Source organism: Hylobates moloch, unplaced genomic scaffold (genome assembly GCF_009828535.3).
Source record: "Hylobates moloch isolate HMO894 unplaced genomic scaffold, HMol_V3 SCAFFOLD_13, whole genome shotgun sequence".
In the NCBI taxonomy this organism is placed as follows: Eukaryota; Metazoa; Chordata; class Mammalia; order Primates; family Hylobatidae; genus Hylobates; species Hylobates moloch.
In genome coordinates this window covers 91,999,323-92,026,576 of record NW_026652288.1, presented here as the reverse complement: position 1 = coordinate 92,026,576, position 27,254 = coordinate 91,999,323, and the positions used below count along the sequence as shown (strand labels likewise).

General features: G+C 38.7%; 1 long non-coding RNA gene and 1 pseudogene across 1 annotated transcript; both read left to right on the top strand.

The window, feature by feature from the left end:
* The first annotated feature begins 1,491 nt into the window (after positions 1 to 1,491).
* On the top strand, positions 1,492 to 13,681 carry LOC131381047 (uncharacterized). Its single transcript, XR_009209466.1, has 3 exons — positions 1,492 to 1,554; positions 7,359 to 7,538; positions 13,621 to 13,681. It is a non-coding gene; the product is annotated as an uncharacterized LOC131381047 (long non-coding RNA).
* Positions 13,682 to 24,738: 11,057 nt separating this feature from the next.
* LOC116480331 (eukaryotic translation initiation factor 4E-like) lies at positions 24,739 to 25,380 on the top strand (annotated as a pseudogene).
* The last annotated feature ends 1,874 nt before the right edge of the window (positions 25,381 to 27,254 follow it).

The window sequence follows — 27,254 nt, the reverse complement described above, 5'->3', positions numbered from 1 at the left end:
TCTGCCCTGGTTATAGATAAACTCATTATGTTCTTTAAGTAGTTCGAATTTCCTGATAACCAGTAGTCAAACTGAAGAACAAGCAGAATTAGTAGCCAAGTCTAATAAACAACTGGGAAAAATTGTATCTGTCTCATCCTCCTGGTTCCCACACACTCTAGTTACATCATTACTTAGCCTGTAAATTTGGAGGCCAATTGGGCTCCAGAGCTTGGGTCAGGTGACCAAAACATCAAAATGTGTCTGAAACTCTACCCTAAAGATGGGGTTTCAGCAGGGCCTCTGGATAGCTGACTCCTCTGCGGCTGCTGTGCAATTTTCGTATTTTATTTCACCTTTGCTTTCAGGCTTAGCTTTTGGTCCCACAGATTGATGGCTGAAGCAAACTCATTGATTTAGGTTTTTCTGTGCAGGTGCATGGGCAAAATTATTTCCTGTACCACATACTACAATCAGTTATGTAATAGCTTAAAAGAAAACAAAAACAGAAACTAGACCTTTCTCTATGAATTGATTTTCATCGGAGATCATTCTAACCCCTTGATTTTTATTTTATCTTTTTTTTTTTTTGGTTTTGAAAACTGTTTTGGATTTTGTTATATTTTAAAACATAATTTAATGTCTAAATCCACAAAACTTAAAAGCCAAGGTTATTAGAGCCACTGGATGCAACTCCTCATCGATGGAGCTGAAATGCTCTGCTCCTCTTAAAAGGAGCGGAATGTGTAACTCTATCCCCTTGCTAAGGTTTCACAGGGCAAGTATAGTGATGACAACAACTACTTGTTTTCTGCAGATGTAGAAAGGCATTTTTTTTTTTTTTACATGTGCAGGAAGCAACAAAAAAACCTGGTTTTTGGGGACAGGTGAGTGAGTTGCCTTGCAAAAAATAAACCAAATAATCCTTAAAGTTGTAGTAACATATATAGAACCAAAAGCTTGACACCTCTGTACACAAACCTATTTTCATGTTCAGATTTACACTTCTCTTGATTGCTACAAGAGGGGCTATGATAGTTTCTGGCTGGGAATTTGTTTCAATGAAGTAAAATCCATCAGAAATGAAAAACGTCCTTGATAAATTGTTATCAGGTATTTAACAATGCTTTCAGGAAGCAGGGACGATGCACTAAAGAAGGAGAAAACTCAGGTGAAAATTAATCTTGTTAAAAACCAAGGCAAACAAACAAACAAACAACAACAACAACAACAAAGAAAAACCAAGGCAAACAAACAAAACAAATTGTCCTTCTTCTTGGATCAAATAATTGCATGAACTCTATTCCGTGACTTACGCAACAAACGTTTGTATGTACTAATTACCATGCTACTGGATAGGGATACAAAGAAAGTAATGAGATATGATAACAATGACAATGATAATAACAGCTACCATTTATGTAGTGCTCACGGCATACCACACTGTACTGAACACTCTACATTTATCCTAATCCTCACATTAATTCAAGAAGGCATTTATTCTATTTTACAGAAGGAGAAACTGAGGATCAAAGAAGATAAATGATTTGCTCACGATTATGCTTCGGTTATGTGGTAAGCCATAGAGAGAATTTCAATCTACATTGGATTTATTCTAGGAACTCTGTTCATAACTGTTCTCCCACATTTTCTGGAGATCGAATAGAGATACAAGTGTTTCTTTGTCCTTGGGAGGTTTTAAGGTTTTACTCCCCGTGGTGGGGTAAACTAGATGAAGAAATAATTGACATTACACATGTTAAAATATCAACAGGACTAAGTGCTTTAGGAAAGTCAAAGTTTCAGAGAAGAAGTAGTTTGGACCAGAACTTTTCTGAGGAACCCTGTGTCTATGGCATCGGAGCAGGAAAGAGTGTAGGTGGTAGATTAATGTTTGGTTATCTTTTCCCCTGCAGGTAATCCTTTGGAAATAACTGATTTCTAGTTTTATTCTGCAGAACTATCACTGAGAGTGCTGTGTACGACAGAGCAAACTACTGTCCCCACAGGTGCCTGCCAAATAAAGTAATAGGTGCTCACGTATTTTCCAGTACAAGTACTTCATTTTTAATTCATGGTCCAGGTCCTCAGTACATGCTGTTACTAATATTAGGTTTCAGCAGAGAATAATGAACGGGAACACAGGCCTGAATGTCTTAACATTTTTTAAACGACGTTTGCAGTGCGAAATTCTATTTCTGGCTTAATTGGAGTCTTTACATAAACAAGAGGAGGGCTCTGCAGTGTTGGGGAGGCATAATAGTCCCACAGCTTAGCAACAGAAAAGATAAGAGTCAGCATGATTCGGAACTGGTAGAAGGTTAATGCAGGCACGCTTTTCCCCCTTAGTTCTCAGCACAGTATTCTTATGTTAGACAAGAAAACGAGAGGTCTTCTGAGTTAGGATTCTAACTAGAAAGCCTAGATCAGCTCTTTGGGGGGAAGCTTTATTCCATCAGAAGAGGAGGGAGAGGAGAACTTGCTCTGGTTGGGAAATAGTACTGTTCAAGTGGTCCTCAAAGCAGGGCTGACTTATCCATTAGGTGCGGCAGGCAGTGTTTACAGGGCCCATGGTACTTTTAATGTTTTAATTACATTTAAAACAAAGAAGAAAAATGAACCTAATGATAATGAATATAAGATGATGATGAATTCAGCCTGGTTTATATTCATCTTTATACCAGTAGAGTTGTAAAGTATAACTTTTAATTATTTTTTGGAAGAAGGGATGATGGCAAAATGCCTGGAGCCCATGAAAGTCATCATGTGGTCCTGCCCCAAAGAGGCCATTTAAACAAGTTAAATGACTTTAGTAGACAACCTGTTTTTTTCCCTTGCTAGTGTTTTCTCACTGTAGATTCTACTTACAGCGAGTCTTTGAGAAAAAACCCCAAAAAACTATGTTGGTTAACAAAAGCATCAAACCCACATTCCCTCTAGGTTTCTAACAGTGCCCTGACTGGCATAGAGTTGGCATTAAACAGTTGGTTGTATATACTGGACATTGATTTAAAGAGAAAGCATGCTGATGTACTTATTCATTAAGTACAACTATTTATTGAGCATCAGCTGTGTGCCAGGCACTGTACTAGGTGCCATGGATATAATAGGAAATAAGACATTCTCCTTTAATTCAAAGCGCTTCAGAGAAAGACAGTAAGAAGAAACATAAAAATGACATTTTCAGGAGGTAGTGGGTTGATAAAAATGAGGTGGGGGAAATCCTTGCTTTCTGAATTTCTTTTTAAAAAGTGTATCAACCTCGCAATTAAAAGAGGTTTTCCTCTATGACATTCAGACACAAGCTAAAATCGTCATAAATACATGAAACAGAGATATTGCATTGTAGATGGTAGCTAAGCTTCTTATTTAAAAATAAAGGATGTTTAATGATTTTTCAGTGAAAGGAGAACTGCTAAAGCTCATCTGACTGGGGTGATTTTGGCCATCCAAGCACTCAGAATTGGTGAGTGTTGTTTCTGCAGAAGGGCCAAAGCTACTGCTGGGCAGCTTTTTCCTCACTGTTGCTGGGCCTGCTAGGAGTCATGATAAATTTTGAGATTCAACTGAAATAAGAACAAATTTCACGGGGGCTCTCCAAGTCACTTGGTTTGAAGTAAGCACCAAACTCAATTCATTTAGTTTCTCATGATGAGACTTTCAGGCAACATGTAGATCTTGCCTGGTCCATTCATATACTAGACATGTGTTTACTACATGCCCTACACATACCAGGCTCCATGCTAATGTTTGGTTTCGAGAGAGGAACAAAACAGACAATGGCTCTGCCCTCATGGAGTTTAGTTTCCCATTTTCCTGTTGGAGAGGGAGAGGTAATACAAATTTCAAACAACAGATGGGGTGACTGCAGGGTTCTAAAAGTACCATTCTAGTGGCTATCTTTTATTTTGGCTTTTTGGTAACAGCAACCCAATTCTTCTAGGCATACGGTCTTATATTGGTCAAGGGATTCTGTCTTTCTCTAGCCAGGAAGTGAGCTTGTGACCCAAGCTTAATCAATCAGAATCTCTTTCCTGGAGTTGTGAGGGGCTTGGTGTTGATTCCGTGAGCATGTGGCCAGATTCTGAAAAGAAGATCCCCACTGATATCACAGAATAGTCATAAACAGCCATAATGGATGGGACCAGTGAGTTAAGGGTAAATTTTGCTTTACTTTGCCATTCATTGGGCTGGGTTATTAAACTAGATTGACCCTAAATTCCTTTCACCTAGTGCTTCCTTTTTGGAAATCAGTAGGGATCATTCAGAAGAAGAATGTAAGCACAGACATGCTGACTGGATCAACATGGTATAATGGAAAGAGCTTGGGGTTGTACTGATTTTGGTATGCATACTGGACAGTTTCTTCCAGTCTAAAATTGGAAGTGTGACACCAGCTCCACAAGGTTTTCGGAAAGTTTAAATCTAGAAGGCCCCATTTAATGCCCATGCCCATGAATGTCAGTTCTTTGCCCTTATCTACTTTCACTTCTTCTGCCTGAGCCCTACCACATACTGTCTTCATAAATAGTATGTTGCCAAGTTGGCTGGAAATTTTAAAATAATGGCAAAAATGTGCAATAACAACTCTGGAGAAAGAGATGAGATAGGGTTGGAAAGCTGATAAGTGAATCTTCAGCCACTTCCTCCTCCCTTCAGATAGTGTGGGCTTGGAGTGAAGTGTGGGCCGGAAATTTGACAATTGGCTAGATCTGTGGCTCGTGAACTCTGCCTGGCATGAACACTTCTATTTCAGCACATCTGTGATTGCCATATCACCAGCATTTGCAGAAATGGAGGATTAATTTTATTGTGCATTAGCTCAGCAGATCTGGTGACATAATATTGCACAACGAAGAAGGATTACTCACCAGTTTCTGGATGCTACATTTTTAGAAACTAACTCCACTTAACGACAAGTGTTGGATCTAACAACTTCCCCCTTTTCCCCACTCCCACTCTCCAATCACCCAACCAACAAATATTCCTTAACGTAAAAACCAGCTCGCATGGGACCAGATGGATGCAATTTTTCTTCAGGATAAAATTCTGGATATTTCCCCAAAGTAAAGATTTTATAATACTTCTTCATTTATTAAAAACAGATGTGCCATGTTTATAATATTGCTCTAAGCCCCCCTTTTTTTGGTTTATGGAAAGCAATTTGGGAAGGTAAAATAATATAGCATTTGTGAGTCATTTCTGAAGAAAAAATGCCAAAACTGTACAGTAGTCTGCAAGCCAGACAGGGGATATGGTCATAAGGAAATATGGCTACATCCCAGGGCAAACAAAGAGGAGACCTTGTTTCTACTTCTGTCATACATCTACTCAGCGTTTTGACATATCCTCTTTTCACCTATGACCTCCTTCTGCAGAAAAAGAGACTCAGAGACAGGCTGTTATTAAGGTCTAGTGGCTGGCAGAACTCAGTTGCACACTGCATCCTATAATCTTCCTACTTGCCACTAAACCAGTACCATTTCCCTTACCTGTTGTCTTTTTAAAAGAACCTTTTCCCCCATCCTCATCTAGGCTACCTCACAGAGCCTTCTTTTTCTCCAGGTAGCACACCTTAAAAACTATTCCTTCCTTTCTCTATAGCCCCTTTGTCCATTCTGTCATTTCTACCTGCTGATGTTTAACCAGCTGCTGGGCTACTGTGTCACTTAAGTAGCTGTATTTAAAGTCTATGGAGTGCGGAGTATACAGTGAATAGGGCCCTGTGGACAAATGCAGAAATGAAATGTGTGTGTGCGTGTTCTTTATTGAGTGCTTACTGCATGCCAGACACTGCTCTAAGTTAGTTTTTAGAGTTTGTTATATTTAATTTTCCAATTTTCTATGAGGTATGAGTTTGGACAGACCCGCATTTAAGCCCTGCTCTATCATTTACTTGTAAAAATATGTAAGCTTTAAGTAGGCAATATCCATATTTTTATGGCTAATTCCTGTAATTTCTATTTGTATGGTTCAAAAAAACAGCTTTATCTCTCATATAGCCAGGGAAGATTTTTTTAAAAATTATTAAAAATATTCTGTCAATATCCTTTGTATTTGAAGCTCTAATGGCAAAACTGGATATATGCCATATTCATTTTTTTAACAGCATAAAGTACAAAGAAAGTGATAAAAAGTACACAAACTGCTCTAATTTAGTTTATGCAAGCAGCAGACAGTAAAATATAATGGTCTACTTATTCTTCTGTGATTGACAGCCAATCCTTGGAGCAATTTGCACTCCGATCAGATAGCAGGTTTTCTCCCATAACCTTGAGGTCCAAGTCTCTCTGCCCTTTATTGTGAAATTATCTGCCCTTTGACCCTTTGAAAAGATGGAGTCCCACATCTTCTAAAAGCCTTCCCTCAGTCCTGCACTGATGTGTACAGTAAATGACTGATTGTCTCCATTATATGACCACGGCAGGCACAGAGAAATACCTAACTCATTTTAGCAAAACTTATCCTAATTGGAACTGTAATCAAAGATAACTGGAATACTCCAGAAACTTACCTGGAGACCTTGGTGTCTTTTGAAGTTTTGGTAAAATAAGTGGTACCTTGTTTGTGCTTGTATTTTCTTTCCTTCCAACAGGGGAGTGAAGAAGAAAAAAAATTGAAAGGAAAGCTAAAGCATGTCTTCCTGCACAACCTTCCCTTCTCTCTTTCTCTGTAGCAGAAGGTGACACTGGGCTGCTGGGCTGGTTCATAGGGTTATGCACATAAAGTCCTTATCACCTGTGCTATTTAAAGTGGAATGGAAAAGTGCAGCTGAAAACATCCTGGGGGAAGCATTCTCTCCTAGGGCAGCCAGGGTACTTTTCATCTTCACCTGAAGGCAGCCCTCACCCAATTTAATGCATCATTTAGCTCAGCATTAGTGAAAAAATCCTCCCCAGGCCTGCTCACAGTGACCCGAGGGCTCCATAGAAAAAGACTGAGAAGGAGGGTTACCAGTTTTCACTTCCTCAGTTAGAAGTAGTAAAGGTAAACTGCAAATGTGGACATGGAGCCAAATGAGAAGGTTGAGGAGTGCAAGCTTTAAATGACAGAAAAGTGCTTTCTTTAAAGCTTCTGGGTCCTACCACCCAGCAGATAGGAGGAGAGCCTCAGGTATAGTGACAGGTATGTAGGAAGGAAAGAAGGGAGGAAGAAGGAAGGAAAGAAAAATTACTGAGAACCCACTATGTTAAGTCTTTTGGCATTCTATCAGCTTCACAGTACCATTTATGTTTTTATTATTCAATTGTAATTTTACAGAGTAGCAAACAAATACTCCAAAGAGTTGGGTAATTTCTCCAAAAATGCACACTAGCAAGGACAGGAACAGGAATTGAACCTAAATTATCTGTCCCAATCTTTCCCTTTGCCCCTTTCAGGTGGCTTTGTTGTTCAGCGTTGATTCCAGGATTTCTACTTGAAACTAGGCCAGAGTTCAATCTGTGGGACACCTCAGCATCCCCCAACGGGGAGCTTACGGCCAGACCAGTTAACTAGAGCTTATCATCAGGGATGTTCAGGGAAGATGCCACTCATACCTATTGGGAGGAAAAGAACAGGTACAGTATGGCTGTTTGTGGGTGGGGCTGTGGCACTAACATGTCCCTATCATGGGGACACCTGTCAGCCAAAATATTGGCCGTACAGTTCAAAGTGAGTCAAAAGCCCATTGCTAATTTCTTTATGCTTTCTAAATCTGAAAAATATCATTAAATGGCAAGACTCTGGTTGCTCATTCTGCTAAACTGTACATTGTGTCCCTGTCTTCAACAAATGTGTGCTTTGGGATTATTATAATTTTGAAATTTAGTTTGATGCTTCTTTAAGTTGGTCATGCTTTATCTTGCTTAGAGTAACTTGCTACAGAACTTCATGCAGTCATTTGATGGGTTTAACGTGATTTGAAAGCAGAGTCGTGTCCCTCTCAACTGATAATCCTCCTTAATATCTGTGTGATACACAACAACAAGATGCAGTTTAATGCTATCTGCCAAAATTGCGAATAATATATGTGTGCCAGGACATCTCTTGCCTCTTGTTATACAGTTTTGAACCCAATGTTTGGAAGTTCTTTTGTGATTTGTCATTTAAGCAAAATATAGACAGACTAGGCTATCTTCTAAGAAGACAGGATAGTTTCAAAGTGTGTAAAAGACACTTGCAGAGAAATTCGAAGTAATTGGGTTTGCTACGCTGATATTTTAGTATGGTAAATAAAACTCTTTCTTATAAAAACTTCTATGATAATTGCTGACATAATTTTTAAAAATAATTTAAACTAGTGGTCCAAGAATTTTGAGTTACCTGACTCTGGTCAAATGCCAACTTCAACATTTATTAGTTGTGTATTCTTGGGCAAGTTACACGAGTTTGCTAAGTCTTATATTTATCATCTGTAAAATGGGATATTAACACCTACTTAAGAAGTTTACTCAGGGAGATGAGGGTTAAATGAAATAAATTGACTAGTGTTTGCACTCAGTAAAAGACATTCATTACATGGAATTTATTATTATTAACTCTAGAGAGCAGTGTGCATTTTTCAGTGTTTTGACTAGCTAGGATTTGGTGATATTATTCTGAATTTAAAACTCTCACAACCGCAAAGGGCAGTAATCATAACGTACAAATTTTTTTTTTAACATGGAGATGTTTGGAAATGGAAATCAGCCAACCTCCTAATCTGATAATTCTAATAGAAATGGGAATCCATGAAGATTGTTATATTAAATCTTTACATACAGACAAGCCCCTATATACAATGCAGATGTTATGATAGATGTCAGTACTGGTATTAAGGTATGCTTCATGTTCGCATTACTAATACACTATGATTAATTCAAATAAACATACCAAGAATATATAGTAGTATAATTTTCTACTTCCTCACCAAAAGAATTATATGTGTCTTATGTTTAAAGAACTCTCCTGCTAAAATTGATGGAAGATATCACATGGCAAATATAATGGTTTTTACCAGAACATGGTAAATGGTTTTTTACTATGGAACGTGAAAAATATCTCATAAAGGAAATTATTTTGATGTTAAAGGAGGAGCTAAATAGTTATACACAAAATAACACCCATCAGAGGTTTGTTACATATGAATTTTATCTATGCCTTTTTTAGGCATATTTGTGTTTTTAATGGCTACTATGTCTTTAGATAATGAGATATCTGAGCAATTATCTAGTGAGTTGGATAAAACACAGGTTTCATATTTAAATGTGCACTTATTTGGTAAGTAACTAAGACTTCTTAGGTTCACTTGCTTCTTCTGTAATTATGGATGGGGGTGCCTTCCTGGTGATGTCAAGTTTGTAGAGAGTTTGTCAAGTAAGATTGTGGAAATTAGAGGATTCTGTGGACAGAGTACTATACAATGTAAGAAATTCACTAACCTTGCCTTCTTCCTGGGTAAAATAAATCTCCTTCTTGTAGTGTCCTACTTATTGTGCCTAGGGACATTCATTAGAATTTGGTGAACAAATATATGTCAAAGGCTTCATGTTTGAGAATTTCTTTAATGGATATGATGAAAAGTAAAAGAGCTAAAGATGCTACCGTTGTCTGCAGATTGACTAAGAGATTACCAGTGACTTTTAAAATGCAAGTTATGACAAATTTTTTTCACGTATTTATTTTCTCTAAAACCTTTCTGTTACTGCTTATATTAAGGAAATATGGAAGATGGGACAATTCACATTGTCCTCAACTGAAATATGTTACCTGTTTTACATTTATTTCATCTGAACAAAATTAATTATAATTTAATTTCCTTTCACTTTTCAAGAGCTTGACCCTTAAGTAAATAAGAAATGGATCTGCTTGCTTTTTAAGTTTATTTAATAATGTTTTTAAGGATAAATGTTCTTTAAGAATGGAACAGTAAATATAAGTTCCAAAGATCATTTGTATAATGCATGCATATAGTTCCCCAATAGTTTCCTTTCTGATCCTCCAAATCATACAAAACCCAAATTTTCTGATTTTAAATACTTTTCGTTTCAGGTAGTCTCCGTCAATTTCCCTTTACAAGTATGATTAGTTGTAAATATGGCCAAATTTTTTTTGGTCTTAATAGTTTGAATATCAATAGATATTTTTTGCTGATAGAAATAAGGACAACCAAAAAAAAAAAAAAGAAATAATTTGAGAATGAGGCAGAGAAAAGTGTTCTTTATAAATAGATGCTTTCTGGAGTGGAAATTCATAGTTTCAAAAGGAATTAAATCACTTAATTAGGTGGGGAATGGCATAGTACAACACAGACTCAGACACTGATTTCCCTTTCTGAAACATCTTTCTTGTTCCAGTTTTCTCTTTAATCCTCTGTACTAATGATGAATGACATCATTATTCATATTACTGGCTTCCCAAAGTGAACTGATATTTGGCATAACCAAAAAGGTACAATATCTAAAAGCACTAGGATATTTTAAAACCAATCTTCTCAAGAAGAGATGATTATGCTTTACAAGAGGAAATATTTCTACCATTAGCCTTATTTCACTAACAAGTTTCTGGCCAAGAAGAAAGCAATAAATACCTACTCATGCTCAACTAATCTCAAATAACTTTTTAACAATCCATTTGTTTTGAAGTGCCAAATGCAAATTCAGGATGTCACCTCCCTGCCATTTCTTTATCACTTTTGTTGGATTTACTAGTACAAAAGAAATATGTCTTACAAAATTACTCTTAATCACATGGATTGAGATCAATAGTAAAATAAAATGTTACATGTCGTCAACTGAAACATTTCATCACATTTAATCTAACAGATCAGATTTGGGAGGCTACAAAATATGAACAATTCACATGAGAACAATGAATGGTAATTACTGAAGATGCCTATAAGATACATTTCATCAGTTCATGCCCTTTTGTTTTTCTAAGAGATGTTATGGTCTACCATCTACTCTTTAATATCGTCTGTAATATCATGATCAAGAACATTTGAGCTGGAAAGACAAGATGCAAGTAATTTACATTATGATTTTTAAATAATGAGTTATCTCATTATTATTATTTTTAACAAATAATGCTTGTAAAAGTTCCTACTTGACTAGAGTTTTGACTAGTTGTGACAACCAGGATCTCTCATCAGAACTTTGAGTTTAAAAGAGATTAATTTCAAGCAGATGAGTACTTCCTCCTGGGACAGCCTTCTCCAACCCAATGACCTTAGGGTTGAGTAGCTAAGCATATTTTTCTTACCTAAAAATAAAATCTAAGTTTTTTCCTTCCTTCCTTCCCTCTCCTTCCTTCCTTCCTTCCTTCCTTCCTTCCTTCCTTCCTTCCTTCCTTCCTTCCTTCCTCCCTCCCTCCCTCCCTTTCTCCTTTCCTTCCCCCATTTTTTTGGGGGGGTAATTTCTGGCTTTTGCTTTTCATATCCCGTTCTGTTCACCTACAAAATGAAAATGGACTCACTGACCTGATGTAATCAAATGTTATAAGTCAATATAAGTACAGATGTTGTATGTCAATTTAAGTACAGCCAAGAAATTGAAGTTGGATTAAATTGAATGAAAGTTTGGGTCTAAAGTAAATATGAGAGTAGACCTAAAAGGAAATTTATAAACTTTCTCTTTCTTTAATATTGTGATAGGCAGAATAATGCTCTCCACCCTACCCCAAATATGTCTGTGTCTTAATCCTTGAAGCCTATGAGCATGTCACATTACATGGCAAAGGGAAATTAAGATTGTAGCTAAAATTAAGTTTGCCAATTTGGTGATTTTATGATAGAGAGATTATACTGGATTATCTGAGCAGAGCTGGTATACTTGCAAAAGTCTTTAAAAGTAGAAGAAGAAGACTGAAGAGGGGTCAGAGTGATATGATGTGAAAGGAAGTTGATCTCCCGTTGTTGGTTTTGAGGATGGAGGAAGGCATCATAAGCCAAGAAAAGCAGGAAGTCATCAGAAACTGGAAAAGTCAAGAAAACAGATTCTCCCTCAGAGTCTACAGAAGGGAATTCACCTCAGCTGACACCTTGAGTTTGGCCCAGTGAGACCTGTGCTGAACTTCTAACCTATAGAACTGTAAGATAATAAATTTATGTTTTAAGCCACCAAGTTTCTGATAATTTGTTGCAGCAGCAATAGAAAACAAATACAAAATATACTCTCTTTCCTATAGTAATTTCTCTTTAATAACTTTTGGTGGGGAATAATTTGTAAGGGAATATATTTATCCTAACTTTTGGCTATGATAATAGAGGAATTGGCTAGAATGAGTCAAAAATTATATTTTCTGTTACCTTTGAAACCAGCATGTTTGCAGAATGAAAGTTTTTATTGTTTTTCTGCAGCATTTTATTTATTATTTTATTTATTTATCTATTTATTTTTGAAGCAGGGCCTCACTTTTTCACCCAGGCTGGAGTGCAGTAGTGGCACAATCACAGCTCACTGCGACTTCAACCTCCTGGGTTCAAGCCATCTTCCTGCCTCAGCCTCCCGCATAGCTGGGACTATAAGCGTGCACCACCATGCCTGGATAATTTTTAAATTTTGTTTTGTGTAGAGATGGCGTTCCACTATGTTGAACTTGAACTCCTGGGCTCAGGTGATCCTCCTACCTCAGCCTCCCAAAGTGTTGGGATTACAGGCGTGAGCCATGGTGCTCAGCTCTGCAGCATTTTATATCTTATTTGCAAGAGCTGTGTGGACTTTCATTGGCTTCTTTCTTACCCTGGGTTACCCTGGAAAGGAGAGATTGAGAAAGGAGCTTGCATTCAGGTAGTTTTTTCAGGAAGTGACCCAAGGAATCAATAGGTAGAAGCAATTGTCATTGGCTCACATTACCCATTGAGGGTTGCCTTGGGTGGTGATCTCCCCTGCACTTGAGCTGTGCATGCATCCATGCCCAGTAAACTCCTGTGGGTATCCCACTTCTTCAGTACCAGAAAAATGCCACAGCAGGCTAATGATATGCCTGAGGAAATATGTGGTCAGTATTGGAACTCTTTACCCCTTTTACCAGGTAATTGTTCACCACAGCCACAACTGCAAATGGCAACTGAAATAAGACTGAGAGGAAGTGAGGCAGAACATAAGAGGCACCTGATTCAATCCATTCTCTGCATATGTTAAGACTAATTTGTCACTGAGTCTTCAAAGTGTTGGCAGCTGCAATCACTCCAAAAAGGACCTTAATACAAAGGATTAGTATAATAAGCTGCAATCTCCACTGCTGCAACTGAATCTGAGGTCATAATTGGTATTCATCATCTAGCTTCTCCAACACCCATTCTAGATTTCCCTCACCCTTGCCCAGCACTTCAGTTCCTCTAGACTGCCTGCTTGGTGGCATGCCATCTCCATCCTTGAAAGATCTGAGCTCTTAGCTTCCTTGTCCTTACTGGGCTGTGATTGCTAAAATTGGCTATTGACCAGTATCACTTTGCATAGAAGTACCCAGAGACCCCCAGTGAATCCCTGTATTCCAGATTCTCTCTGTTCTCAGTGTATGGTAAGAAACCCTACTCCTCAAGATAATCACATTTGCTTATCTCCCGAAAGTATAGTAACTCCTTTCTTTGCTTGTTAGGTCACTGGCATGAGGAACCCAAAGTAGAAGCAGGCGGTAGTCATAGTTTCTGCCTCATTGAGATTCTTATCATTTCCTTTTCAGTGAAAGCAGTACTCCTCTGGGTATCAGGACCTCTGAATCCTATAAAACCTAAAGGTGCAGGGACAAGAAGCACACATTCTGTAAGTAGACCACTGAGAATCCAGTGGGAATGATGGTGAGAGGGTCAAACAACTATATAGACCTGTTTATTTTAGTTACTGGGGGCATAGCACCACTATTTGTTTAATTAATATATTTGTTCTTGGTGGACAATGTCCCAACTTCACAGAGGTCTTTGCCCTGAGTTAGCACCTTAGTTGAACCTTTAATAAGCAATTCCATCATTATAAGTAGGTGAATTTCTTTCAGGTGATGCACTATATGGTAGAAATAATGAATCATTTGGTCATGAATTGATTGTTGCAAACTTTCCTCTGTAAAATGGAACCCTTGATTTTTAGTGATAATATATGGGAATCCATATAATCAAAAGGTACATTATACGCCTTTGAATGGTGGTGCTGTCAGACATGGCAGACAGGAATATCAAAGGCATATGGGAGTAAATATCGACTCCAGTAAGGATGAATCATTGCCCCCTCCAGGGTGGAAGGGATTTGATGTAATCAACCTGCTACTGAGTATTTGGCTGATCTTAGGTTTTGCTTCTTTATCAAAGGATTCACGCCAGGTTGTTAACAGTTTGGCAGGTTGTGTATTCAACAGCAGCCTTAATAAGTGGGAGCCCATACTGTTGGGTTCTTCCATGCACAGCCTGTATTCCTGTTACCGTTGGTACTTCATTATTGGACCTAATGGATAAACACATTGGGTGGTCAAGGACAGTGGCTGTCTGACATCCACAGGATGAGTCATCCTGGTTGTCTGGTGTCTCCTCTGACTTTGATATTCTCTGGTGGGCAATAGCATGAGATCTGTGCTCACTTCAATGGGTCTGTCACTTGCTTCTCTAGACATTTTTTTCCTCTCTGATCTTCCAAATTGGTTCCTTCCAAGCCCTGTCCAACCAACCAAGCTGTTTGGCAATACTCAGGAGTCCATGTAGGTCCTTCTTAAGCTACTTCTTCTTGCATAAGAAGTAAATAATCAAATTTCCTACTCTCAGCTCTGTCCACTGGAAGGACTGTCCCTCACAACCGACATTTAGATCCATCCCTAAGTGGGGCTATGGTGCAACAGAAGTCCATTTTCAGTTTGTACTGACATAGTGTATACAACCCAGCTGTGAACTGAGACCGAGATTTTTTTTCTCCCTCATCAGCTTACTGTATAAATACTTCCCATGCCCTCAACAAGATTTTAGTTGTGAGTTGATGTTCAGACATTGATGACATAGAGTTAGGTGGTGTGAGTATCGGAAGTCCTGCTCATGTAGCATTTTTGTATTCTCTGGCTCTGCTTGGTCCTGATTTTTAACCATTTCTATTCTACAGATTGCTGCTGTATTTGTCTGTCATTATGATTTGGTAGATCTAAAAGTCCAGTTCATTATGGGCAGCAAAACTTACATAGCCATTCAGTCAGACACTTAGTCTCTGTAAAGGCTCAGTAGCAGCCAGGGGCTGCTTTGCAAAAAACGAATGTAGTTTATGCCACAGAAGATGGGGTCTTGCTCCAAAATATAAAGGACTTTTCTGCTCTGGTTTTGTATTGGCATTTTCCAGAGACCCTACACCTGTGTTTACTATGGATCAATATATTCACCATGGACACGGGTAGTGCCATGGATCCTGTTGATTATATAGTTTAAAGAGTAAGGCAGCTTGCAGTGCTGCCTGGATTTGCTGTTGAGCCTTCTTTTTGCTCTGAATGCCATTGAAACTGTGAGCCTTCCAAGTTACCCAGCAAATAAACAGTAGTACTCCTCAGAGCAGTATATGCTGTCTCTGAAATCCAAAAGAGATGACCAAACACTCTGTCTTTTTCTTAGTGGTGGGGAATGTGAGATGAATCAACTTATTTTTTATTTCAGAGATGTTATCTTAGACATGCCCCAGATTCTTGGACTCCTAAACACTTCATCAAATATGATAAAGCAAATGTGGTAAGATTTAATTATAAAATCTAGGTGGCAAGAGCAAGACTAAGCAAAAAGAACAAATCTGGAGGCATCACATTACCCAACTTCGAACTATACTATACGGTCATAGTCTCCAAAACAGCATGATCCTGCTATAAAAATAGGCACACAGACCAATGGAACAGAATAGAGAACCCAGAAATAAACCCACATACTTACAGCCAACTGATCTTCGACAAAGCGAACAAAAACATAAAGTAGGAAAAGGACACCCTATTTAACCAATGGTGCTGGGAGAATTGGCTAGACACATGTAGAAGAAGGAAACTGGATTCTCGTCTCTCACCTTATACAAAAATCAACCAAGATGGATCAAAGACTGAAATCTAAGACCTGAAACCATAAAGATTCTAGAAGATAACATTGGAAAAACCCTTCTAGACACTGGCTTAGGCAAAGATTTTATGACCAAGAACCCAAAAGCAAAAGTAACAAAAACAAAGATAAATAGATGGGACTTAATTAAACTAAAAAGCTTCTGCACAGCAAAAGAAATAATCAGCAGTTAATCGGCAACCCACAGAGTGGGAGAAAATCTTCACAATCTATACATCTGACAAAGGACTAATATCCAGAATCTACAACAAACTCAAACAAATTAGCAACAAACAAACAATCACATCAAAAAGAGGGCTAAGGACATGAATAAACAATTCTCAAAAGAAGATATACAAATAGCCAATAAGCAAATGGAAAAATGCTCAATACCACTAATTATCAGGGAAATGCAAATCAAAACTGCAATGTGATACCAACTCACTCCTTCAAGAATGGTCATAATCAAAAATAAAAAAAAAAATAGATGTTGGCCTGGATGTGGTGGAAAGAGAACACTTTTACACTGTTGGTGGGAATGTAAACTAGTACAACCACTATGGAAAACAGTGTGGAGATTCCTTAAAGAGTTAAAAGTAGAACTACCATATGATCCAGCAATCCCACTATTGGATATCTACCCAGAGGAAAAGAAGCCATTATGCGAGAAAGATACTTGCACATGCGTGTTTACAGCAGCACAATTTGCAATTGCAAAAGTATGTAACCAGCCCAAATGCCCACCAATCAACAAGTGGATAAAGGAAATGTGGTATATCTATGTGTGTGTGTGTGTGTGTGTGTGTATATATATATATATATACAAACATTCCATGGAATACTACTCAGCGATAAAAAGGAATGAAATAATGACATTTGCAGCAACCTGGATGGAACTGGTGACTATTATTCTAAGTGAAGTACCTCAGGAATGAAAAACCAAACATCATGTGTTCTCACTCATATGTGGGAGCTAAGCTATGAGGATACAAAGGCATAAGAATAATACACTGGACTTTGGGGACTCAGGGGAAAGGTTGGGGGGTGGCTAGGGATAAAAGACTACACATTGGGCACAGTGAACACTGCTCGGATGATGGGTGCACCAAAATCTCAGAAATCAACACTAGAGGACTTATTCATGTCACCAAACACCACCCGTTCCCCAAAAACCTATTGAAATAAAAATTTAAAAATTTAAAAAAAATTTAAAATTCTCAATAAAAATCTAGATGGTGAATTCTCAGAAGTTCACTGTAAAGCCATCTCAACTTTTCTGTATGTTTGAAATGTTTATAATAAAATAAAAGGAAAAAATGTTTGTTGATATGTTGGACACCTGAATCTTTATAGGCCTTCTCTTCTACCTGTGCTATGCATGTATCTAATTAGCACTAAATAATATTGCATTGTCTGGATGTACCACAGTTTATTTATCCATTTACCTATTGAAGGATATCTTTATTGCTTCCAAGTTTTGGCAATTATAAATAAGGCTGATAAGAACATTCATATACAGGTTTCTGTGTGGGCATGAGTTTTCAGTTCCATTGGATAATACCAAGAAACGTGATTGCTGGATCATATGGTTGCATCCAGTTTGCTATCTTAGCTAAGGTATGGGGTGAAATTATGGAGCTTCCACTTGGTGCTTTTTACCATAATAAGTCTTACTTAATAGGTCAGGGGACCAATGAAAGGCCTTTTAAAAGTATTTACCCTGTTACCACAGGGTAAATGAGCCCATTGGACTCAGTGTGAGATGGTCTTGAGCCAATTCCTTTAAAAGAGTAAATATACACTGGCGTGGTGGCTCACGCTTGTAATCCCAGCATTTTGGGAGGCTGAGGTGGGCAGATCACCTGAGGATGAGAGTTTGAGACCAGCCTGACCAACATGGAGAAACCCCGTCTCTACTAAAAATACAAATTAGCTGGGCGTGGTGGCACATGCCTGTAATCCCAGCTACTCAGGAGGCTGAGGCAGGAGAATCGCTTGAACTCGGGAAGTGGTTGTTGCGGTGAGCCGAGATCAAGCCATTGCACTCCAGCCTGGGCAACAGGAACAAAATTCCATCTCAAAAAAAAAAAAAAGTAAATATACACTATGGGAAAGAGAATACTGAGAACTTTCAAGTCCAGTTGGATAAAGAGACTAAGCTGTTTCTTGTACCAGGGGATCCAAGATGCCATCATGGCTCTGTGGAATGATTAACTTAAGGATTCCAGATGATAATTCAAGCTTCAGTTTTCTCCTTTAACATGAAAATATTAATCACACCTATTTCATTGGGTTACAATAAGGATAAATGAGATAATTCTGGCATTCAGCATGTTCTCAATTCATGCTAGCTATAGTGTTAATGCTAGAGCTAATGTTGCTGACTTTAAAAATATGTTTCTTAGAATTGACTCCATAAAAGAAAATACTAACAAACGACAGGAGGAGGAGACACAGAAGAAAGGGGAGAACGGAAAGGAGGGGAAAACATACAAAAGTATAAAGAAAAAAGAAAGAAAGATATAAAAACAAGAGAAAATGATTTTAAAATGACAAAAAGAAAAGAAAGAAAGGGAGAGAAAGAGACCTCAGCTACCAGGGTGCTATGAATAAAGGTATGAAACATGCCAGAGACCATGTGAAAACAAATGTTTTTCTGAATGTACTATAAGACTGTTGCATATTTCAACAACCGAGCACTGGCTTTGGCTCGAGTAAAGCCAAAGGTTCAGGTTTAAAACTATAGTCATGAGAGTGACACCACCAGCATGGCAAACAGAAGCTTCTGAGTCTCCCTGCACCCACAGATGCACCAAATAAACATCTATCCATGGATTGATTCCCTCTGAAAGAAAGTCAGAGACCAGTTGAGAGACTCCTACCCCCTGAGCAACTAAGAAAACAACATAAAACAGGTAGGAGACGCCCAGGCACACTTGGGCACAGACCTCACCCTGGGCACTATGCCATAAAATTGGAAAAGGAGTCTCCAATACCCAGTTTCTCCCCGTGGAGAAGAGTGTCTGGACCTCACACGGAGGGCCTTGACCTCATGCTTCCTTGTTGTTTTATATACACCGGGGATTAGACACACACGTGTCCCCCCAGGCTATAGGAAATAAAGTGGTGGTCTTATGTGGATTTTCAGGCACCTCCAGGTATTTCATCCCCCAGGAGCAGTGCACAGAAGAGGCTTTAAAAAAACCACAGCCCTCTATTGCCTACTCTCACCATAAAACATTTTCAGTGGCTGCCAAGCAGGCAAGTGGCCTGGCTTCAAGCTAACTTGCATTGTAGAGTTAAAGAGACAGCCAATTATTAACTCACCACCAGTCTGGAAGGAGTTTGCACCCATATTAAGCACCCCAAATTTTACCACATCCACCTAAAAGACTGTATCATTAATCTCATGGCTCTTGGAGCAGAGGGGACTAGCATATACACATCTCCCTAGATAGCAAGAAAAAAATAGTGTCTTTAAACATGCATGCAAGCACCATCAGGGACTTCATCCCTCTGGAGTGGTGCAGAGAAGGGGCCTAAAAAAATGCAACTCCCTGTTTCTCCACCAGAAGGGGTTTAGGACACACACTGAGAGTACCAAATTGTTAAAGCTTCCTCCTGAAGGGCTCCATCCTAAACCTAGTAGCTCTGGGAACAGAAGGAAATAAACATATGTGAGTCTTCCCTAATCCCAGAACAAAGAGGTGATTTTTAAATGGGCATCCAAATACTTCCAGGGGCTATAACCCCTTGGGGCAGTGCAGGAAAGAAGCAGGCACATGGAGTTCTCCCTTTCTCTTCAGAAGGGGCTTGCCACACCCACACTCAGTGGCTACTTGACAGCTTGGCCTCTAATAAACTTGCATCAGGAAGTCCGTGAGGCAAGCAAACGGTAGCTCTCCATTACCTGAAGCCAGAGCTTGGCACTTATCTCCCTGGCTTGCCACAGAGATAAATTCAGGCCTATCCAGTCTTTCTGAGAGGAGTTTGGCCATGCACCATGTGCCATAACTTCCATAGCTCCCACCCAAGTGACTGTTTCCTTAACAACCTTCCTCTGGAAGTTCAGAGGACTTTGCTATTTGGAGTAACCCAAGGCCATAGAAAACAAACAGGTGGATGTATAACGGGCCTACTCCCAGAAGCTATCTCTCCAGCATCAGAAGGTGCAGGCTGAACATGAGTCCGGGCATTTGCCACAGATCTTCTCCTGGACTCGTCCAGAGAGAGTGGGATATAGACACCTGAACCCAGCCTCACTGTGAGACAGAAAGATTTGGAACTCACACCGACTCCTCCAAGCTTTCCAGCTACATCTAAAGAGTCTGGCTTCCCTCAAACTGGTCTTGGGATACTGACAAGACATGGTACATCCTAAGTTTTAGGGGAATGTATTAGTTCATTTTCACATTGCTGATAAAGGCATACCCTGAACTGGGCAATTTACAAAAAAAAAAGAGGTTTATTTGGCTTACAGTTCCATGTGGCTGGGGAGGTCTCACAATCATGATGGAAGGTAAAAGGCATATCTCACATGGTGTCAGACAAGAGAAGAGGGCTCGTTCAAGGAAACTCTTATTTTTATATAACCATCAGATCTTGTGAGACTTAGTCACTATCATGAGAACAGCACAGGAAAGACCTGCCCCAATGATTCAATTACCTCCCACTGGATCCTTCCCACAACATGTGTGGAAATTCAAGATGAGATTTGGGTGGGGACACAGCCAAACCATATAATTCCACCCCTGACCCCTCCCAAATCTCATGTCCTCACATTTCAAAACCAATCATGCCTTCCTAACAGTCCTCCAAAGTCTTAACTCATTTCAGCATTAACTCAAAAGTCCACAGTCCAAAGTCTCATCTGAGACGAGGCAAGTCCCTGCTACCTACGAGCCTGTAAAATCAAAAGCAAGTTAGTTACTTCCTAGATACAATGGGGGTACAGGTACAGGCATCGGGCAAATACAGCCATTCCAATTGGGAGAAACTGGCCAAAGCAAAATGGCTACAGGCCCCATGAAAGTCCAAAATCCAGCAAGCCAGTCAAATCTTAAAGCTCCAAAATCATATCCTTTGACTCCATGTCTTAAACCCAGGTCACACTGATGCAAGAGGTTGGTTCCCATGGTCTTGGGCACTCTGCTTCTGTGGCTTTGCAGGGTACAGCCTCTCTCCCGATTGCCTTAATAGGCTGGCATTGAGTGTCTGCGGCTTTTCCAGGTACATGGTGCAAGCCGTCAGTGGATCTACTATTCTGGAGTCTGGAGGACGTGGCCCTCTTCTCACAGCTCCTCTAGGCGGTGCCTCAGTAGGGACTCTGTGTAGGGCTTCCCTTCTGCACTGCCCTAGCAGAGTTTCTCCATGAGAGCTCTGCCCCTGCGGCAAACTTCTGCCTGGGCATCCAGGCGTTTCCATACATATTCTGAAACCTAAGCAGAGGTTCCCAAACCCCAATTCTTAACTTCTGTACACTCACAGGCTCAACACCATGTAGAAGCTGCCAAGGCTTGGGGCTTGCACCCTCTGAAGCCATGGCCCAAGCTCTATGTTGGCCCCTTTCAGCCATGGGTGGAGTGGCTGGGATGCAAGGCACCAAGTCCCTAGGCTGCACACAGCATGGGGACGCTAGGCCCAGCTCAGGAAACCACTTTTTCCTCCTAGCTCTTCTGGCCTGTGATGGAAGGGGTTTCCATGAAGACCTCTGACATGCCCTGGAGAAATTTTCCCCATTGTCTTTGTGATTAACATTCAGTTCCTCATTACTTATGCAGATTTCTGCAGCCAGCTTGAATTTCTCCTCAGAAAATGGGATTTTCTTTTCTATGGCATTGTCAGGCTGCAAATTTTCCAAACTTTTATGCTCTGTTTCCCTTTCAAAACTGAACACCTTTAACACCACTCAAGCCACCTCTTGAATGCTTCGCTACTTGGAAATTTCTTCTGCCAGATGCCCTAAATCATCTCTCTCAAGTTCAAAGTTCCACAAATCTCTAGGGCAGGGGCAAAATGCTGCCAGTCTCTTTGCTAAAACATAACAAGAGTCACCTTTGCTCCAGTTCCCAACAAGTTACTCATCTCCATCTGAGACCAACTCAGCCTGGATTTCATTGTCCATGTCATTATCAGCATTTTGGTCAAGGCCATTCAACAAGTCTCTTGGGAGTTCCAAACTTTCCCACATTTTCCTGTCTTTTTCTGATCCCTCCAAACTGTTCCAACCTCTGCCTGTTACTCAGTTTCAAAGTCGCTTCCACATTTTCAGGTATCTTTTCAGCCACGCCCCAATCCTGGTACCATTTTACTGTATTAGTCCGTTTTCATACTGCTGATAAAGACATACCTGAAACTGGACAATTTACAAAAGAAAGAGATTTATTGGACTTACAGTTCCATGTGGCTGAGGAGACCTCACAATCATGCCAGAAAGTGAAAGGCACATCTCACATGGCAGCAGACAAGAGAAGAGAGCTTGTGTGGGGAAATCCCATTTTTATATAACCATCAGATCTTGTGAGACTTATTCACTATCATGAGAACAGCATGGGAAAGGACTGCCCCAGTGATTCAATCACCTCCCACCAGTTCCCTCCCAAAACACATGGGAATTCAAGATGAGATTTGGGTAGGGACACAGCTAAACCGCATTGAGGACCATCAAAAACAGAGATAGCAATCTGGACAAACACAAGGATTAGAGAGGCATCTTAAAATCTCTGGCTGGATTAACTGGTGAAAACCTTCTCCATACAAGCTTAGTCTAACAAGATGGAGAGGTAGGTGTCTTATCTAATGTACAGAAACCAACACAGAGAATTAAGTAAAATGAAGAAATAGGGGAATATATTCCAAACAATAGAACAAGATAAATTTTCATAAAACGGACCCAAATGTAGTGGAGTTTCGTGATTTACCTGACAGGGAATTCAAAATAATGATCATAAAGATGCTCACAGAGATCAAGACAGCAATGCAAGAACAAAGATCTTCAACAAAAAGATAGAAAGTATAAAAGAGTACTAAACAGAAATTAAAGATCTGAAGAACGCTATAACTGAACTGCTGAACTGAGAAATTCAATGGGGGTGTTCAATGGTAGTAGTAGGCCAGGTTAAGCAGAAGAAAGGGTTGGTGAACTTGAAAACAGATTACTGGACATCATCCAATCTGAGGAGCAAAAAGAAAAACATGAAAAAGAGTGAGGACAGCTTAAAGAAACTTATCAAACACCATCAAGAAGAATGACTTATGCATCACTGGTGTGCCAGCAGTAGAAGAAAGAGAGAAAGGAATGGAAAACATATTCAAAGAAGTAATGGCAGAAAACTTCCTAAGTCTAGAAAATAAATCAGAAAGACAGCTTTAAAAACCCTATAAGGATACTAAATAAGATAAACACAAAGAGAGCCACACCATGACATATCATAGTCAAACTGTCAACAATTGAAGCCAAAGAGAGAGTGTTGAAAGCAGCAAGAGTAAAAGCAAATTGTGACATATAGAGGAACCCCTATAACTCTATCAGTGCACTTCTCAGCACAAACCTTGCAAACCAGAATGGAATGGAATAACGTTTTCAAAATCCTAAAAGAAAAAGACTGCCAGTTAAGAATACTACATTCAGGCAATCTTGTCTTTCAAAAACAAAAGAGTGATAAAAACTTTTTCAGACAAAATCTGAGAGAATTTATTACACCAGATCTGCATTACAAAAAAATGCTAAAGGAAGTTCTTTAAGCTGAAGGACAAGGATGCTAATTAGTATCATAAAGTCATATGAAAGTATAAAACTCACTGGTAAAGTAAGTATGTTGTCAAATACAAAACACTTTAATACTATAATGGTGCTGGGTAAATTGATAATATCTGTACAATAAAGATAAAAAAGCAACATTATTTTTAAAAGGCTACGATAATTACCTATGGAATATATTATAAAAAGATGTACAGTGTGAAATCAAAAACATAAAACGTGGGAAGATGGGAAGTAGAAGTGGCGAGTTCATGTATATAATAAAAATCAAGCTGTTCTAAGCATAAATAAATCTGTTATAAGAGGTTTAATGTAAGCCTCAGGGAAACCACAAAGCAAAAGCTTATAATAGATACGCAAAAGATAAAAAGAAAAGAACCAAAGGATACCACTATAGAAAGCCATCAAACCACAAGGAAGAAAGAAAGAGAGAGCGAAGTGAACAAAAGATTTACAAACAACTAGAAAACAATTAGCAAATTGAAAAGAATAAGTTCATACCTATCAATAACAACCTTGAATGTAAATGGATTAAATCCTCCAGTTAAAAGTGTAGAGTAATTGAATGGAGGCTGGGCATGGTGGCTAACGCCTGTAATCCCAGCACTTTGGGAGGCCAAGGCAGGCAGATCACTTGAGGCCAGGAGTTCGAGACAAGCCTGGCCAACATGGTGAAACCCCATCTCTACTAAAAATACAAAAATTAGCTGGGCGTGGTGGTGGGCGCCTGTAGTCTCAGCTACTTGGGAGGCTGAGGCAGGAGAATTGCTTGAACCCTGGAGGTGGAGGTTGCAGTGAGTTGAGATGGTGCCACTGCACTCCAGCCTGGGTGACAGAGTGTGACTGCATCTCAAAAAAAAAAAAAAAAAGCATAGAGTAATTGAATGGATCAAAAAACAACAACAACAACAAAAAACACCCAAATATATACTGCCTACAAGAGGCTCTACCTTACCTGTAAGGGCACACATAGATTGAAAATGAAGAGAGAGATCCATCAAAAATGGCAACTGTCGAACAGGAAACCACTCCTACTTCTAATCCCGTGACTACAGAAGAGGAGAAAACAGAATCTATTCAGGAGGTTGCTAACCCAGAACACTATATTAAACAACCTCTACAGAACAGATGGGCCGTCTGGTTTTTTAAAAATGACAAAAGCAAAACTTGGCAAGCAAACCTGTGGCTGATCTCTAACTTTGATACTGTTTGAAGACTTTTGGGCTCCATACAACCATATCCAGTTGTCTAGTAATTTAATGCCTGACTTTTTAAGGGTGGTATTGAGCCTATGCGGGAAGATGAGAAAAACAAACTGGGAGAACGATGGCTAATTACACTGAACAAATAGCAGAGATGAAGTGACCTCGATCGCTTTTGGCTAGAGACACTGCTGTGCCTTATTGCAGAATCTTTTGATGACTACAGCAATGATGTATGTGGCGCTGTTATTAATGTTAGAGCTAAAGGTGATAAGATAACAATATGGACTAGTGAATGTGAAAACAGAGAAGCTGTTACACATATGCGGAGCATATACAAGAAAAGGTTAGGACTTCCTCCAAAGATAGTGATTGGTTATGAGTCCCACACAGACATAGCTACTAAGAGTGGCTCCACCACTAAAAATAGATTTGCTGTTTAAGTAGACACCTTCTGAGTATTCTCGTAGGAGACCGCATCAAGCAGTCGAGATTTGGGAGCTGAACCAAAGCCTCTTCAGAAAGCAGAGTGGACTGCATTTAAATTTTGATTTCCATCTAAATGTTGCTAAGATATAAGAGAAGTCTCATTCGCCTTTGTCTTGTACTTTGGTGTTCTTTTTTTTTGGCTAGCGTGCCCACTATCCCAATCAAAGAATTACAGTACGCATCCCCAGAATCCATAAATGTGTTCCTGGCCCACTCTGTAATAGTTCAGTAGAATTACCATTAATTACATATACATTTTACCTATCCACAATATTCAAAAAACAACTTGGCATTTTTATACTTTACACACACAAAAAATACTGTTGATGTTCTGTTGCATGCAGGCGCATATTTTGCTGGTTTGAAAGATTATGATGCATATAGTTTTCTAGCAATTTTCTTTGCTTCTTTTTACAGTATTGTCTTTGCTATACTCCTGCTGATGGCTACTAGATTATAATTTATTTGTTTTTCTACTTGATAACATTAGTGATTCTGATTTCAGTTTTTCATTTGTTTTGCTTTTGTTCTTTTCCTCATGTAACATTGGTGAAGGATCCAGGAATATGACACACAGGTGGAATAAACATTAGTTTTGTGCAAAAAATAAAAGAAAATGAAGAGATAGAAAAATATATTCTATGCAAATAAAACCCCTCCAAAAAAGCAGGAGTAGCTATACTTACATAAAATGAATTTTAAGTCAAAAATTGTAAAAAGAGACAAAGATGGTCATTATATAATAGTAAAGGGATCAATTCAACAAGGTGATATAACGATTGTAAATATCTATGCATCCAACACGGAACACCTAAATATTTAGAGCAAATATTAATAGATCTAAAGGAAGAGATAGACTGGCAATACAATAATAGTAGGGAGCTTCACCACCTCACTTATAGCAAACAACATTATCATTCAGACAGAAAATAAAAATATAACATTAGAGTGAAACTACACTCTAGACCAAATGGCCCTGACATTTACAGAATATTTCATCTAACAACTGCACAATATGCATTTTCTCATCAGCACATGGAACACTGTTATGCCACAAAATAAGCCTTAGAAAATCAAAAAAATTCAAATAATAACAATTATATTTTCTGATCACAATAGAGCAAAACTAAACGTCAATAACAAAAGGAATTTTGGAAACTATACAAATACATGGAAATTAAACAACATGCTTGGAAATGACCAATGGGTCAATCAAAAAATTAATAAAGAAATCTAAAAAATTTTTTGAAACAAATTAAAATGGAAACAATGTACAAAAACCTATGGGATACAGCAAAAGTAGTACTAAGAGGGAAGTTTATAGCAATAAACAAATACATACAAGATAGAAATATTTCAAATAAACAACCTAATGATTTCCATTTCCTCGGGAATGGAAAAGCAAAAACAAAATAAATGAAAAATTATTAGAAGAAAAAGAACATAAAGATCAGAGCAGAAGTAAATGAAATTGAGATAAAAATACAAAAGATCAATGAACTAAACAGTTGTTTTTTGAAAAGATAAGCAAAATCAACAAAGCTAGAAAGTGAGAATAATAGAGAAGATTCAAATAAATAAAATCAGAGATGAAAAAAGAGACATTACAACTCATGTCACAGAAATATAAAGGATAATTAGAGACTATTATAAACAACTATATGGCAACAAGTTGGAAAACCTAGAAGAAATGAATCACTTTCTGGACACATACAACCTACCAAGATAGAATCATGAAGAAATAGAAAAATTAAACAGATCAATTACAAGTAACAAGATTGGATCAGTAATAAAACATCTCTTAACCAAAAGAAGTCCAGGACTAAAC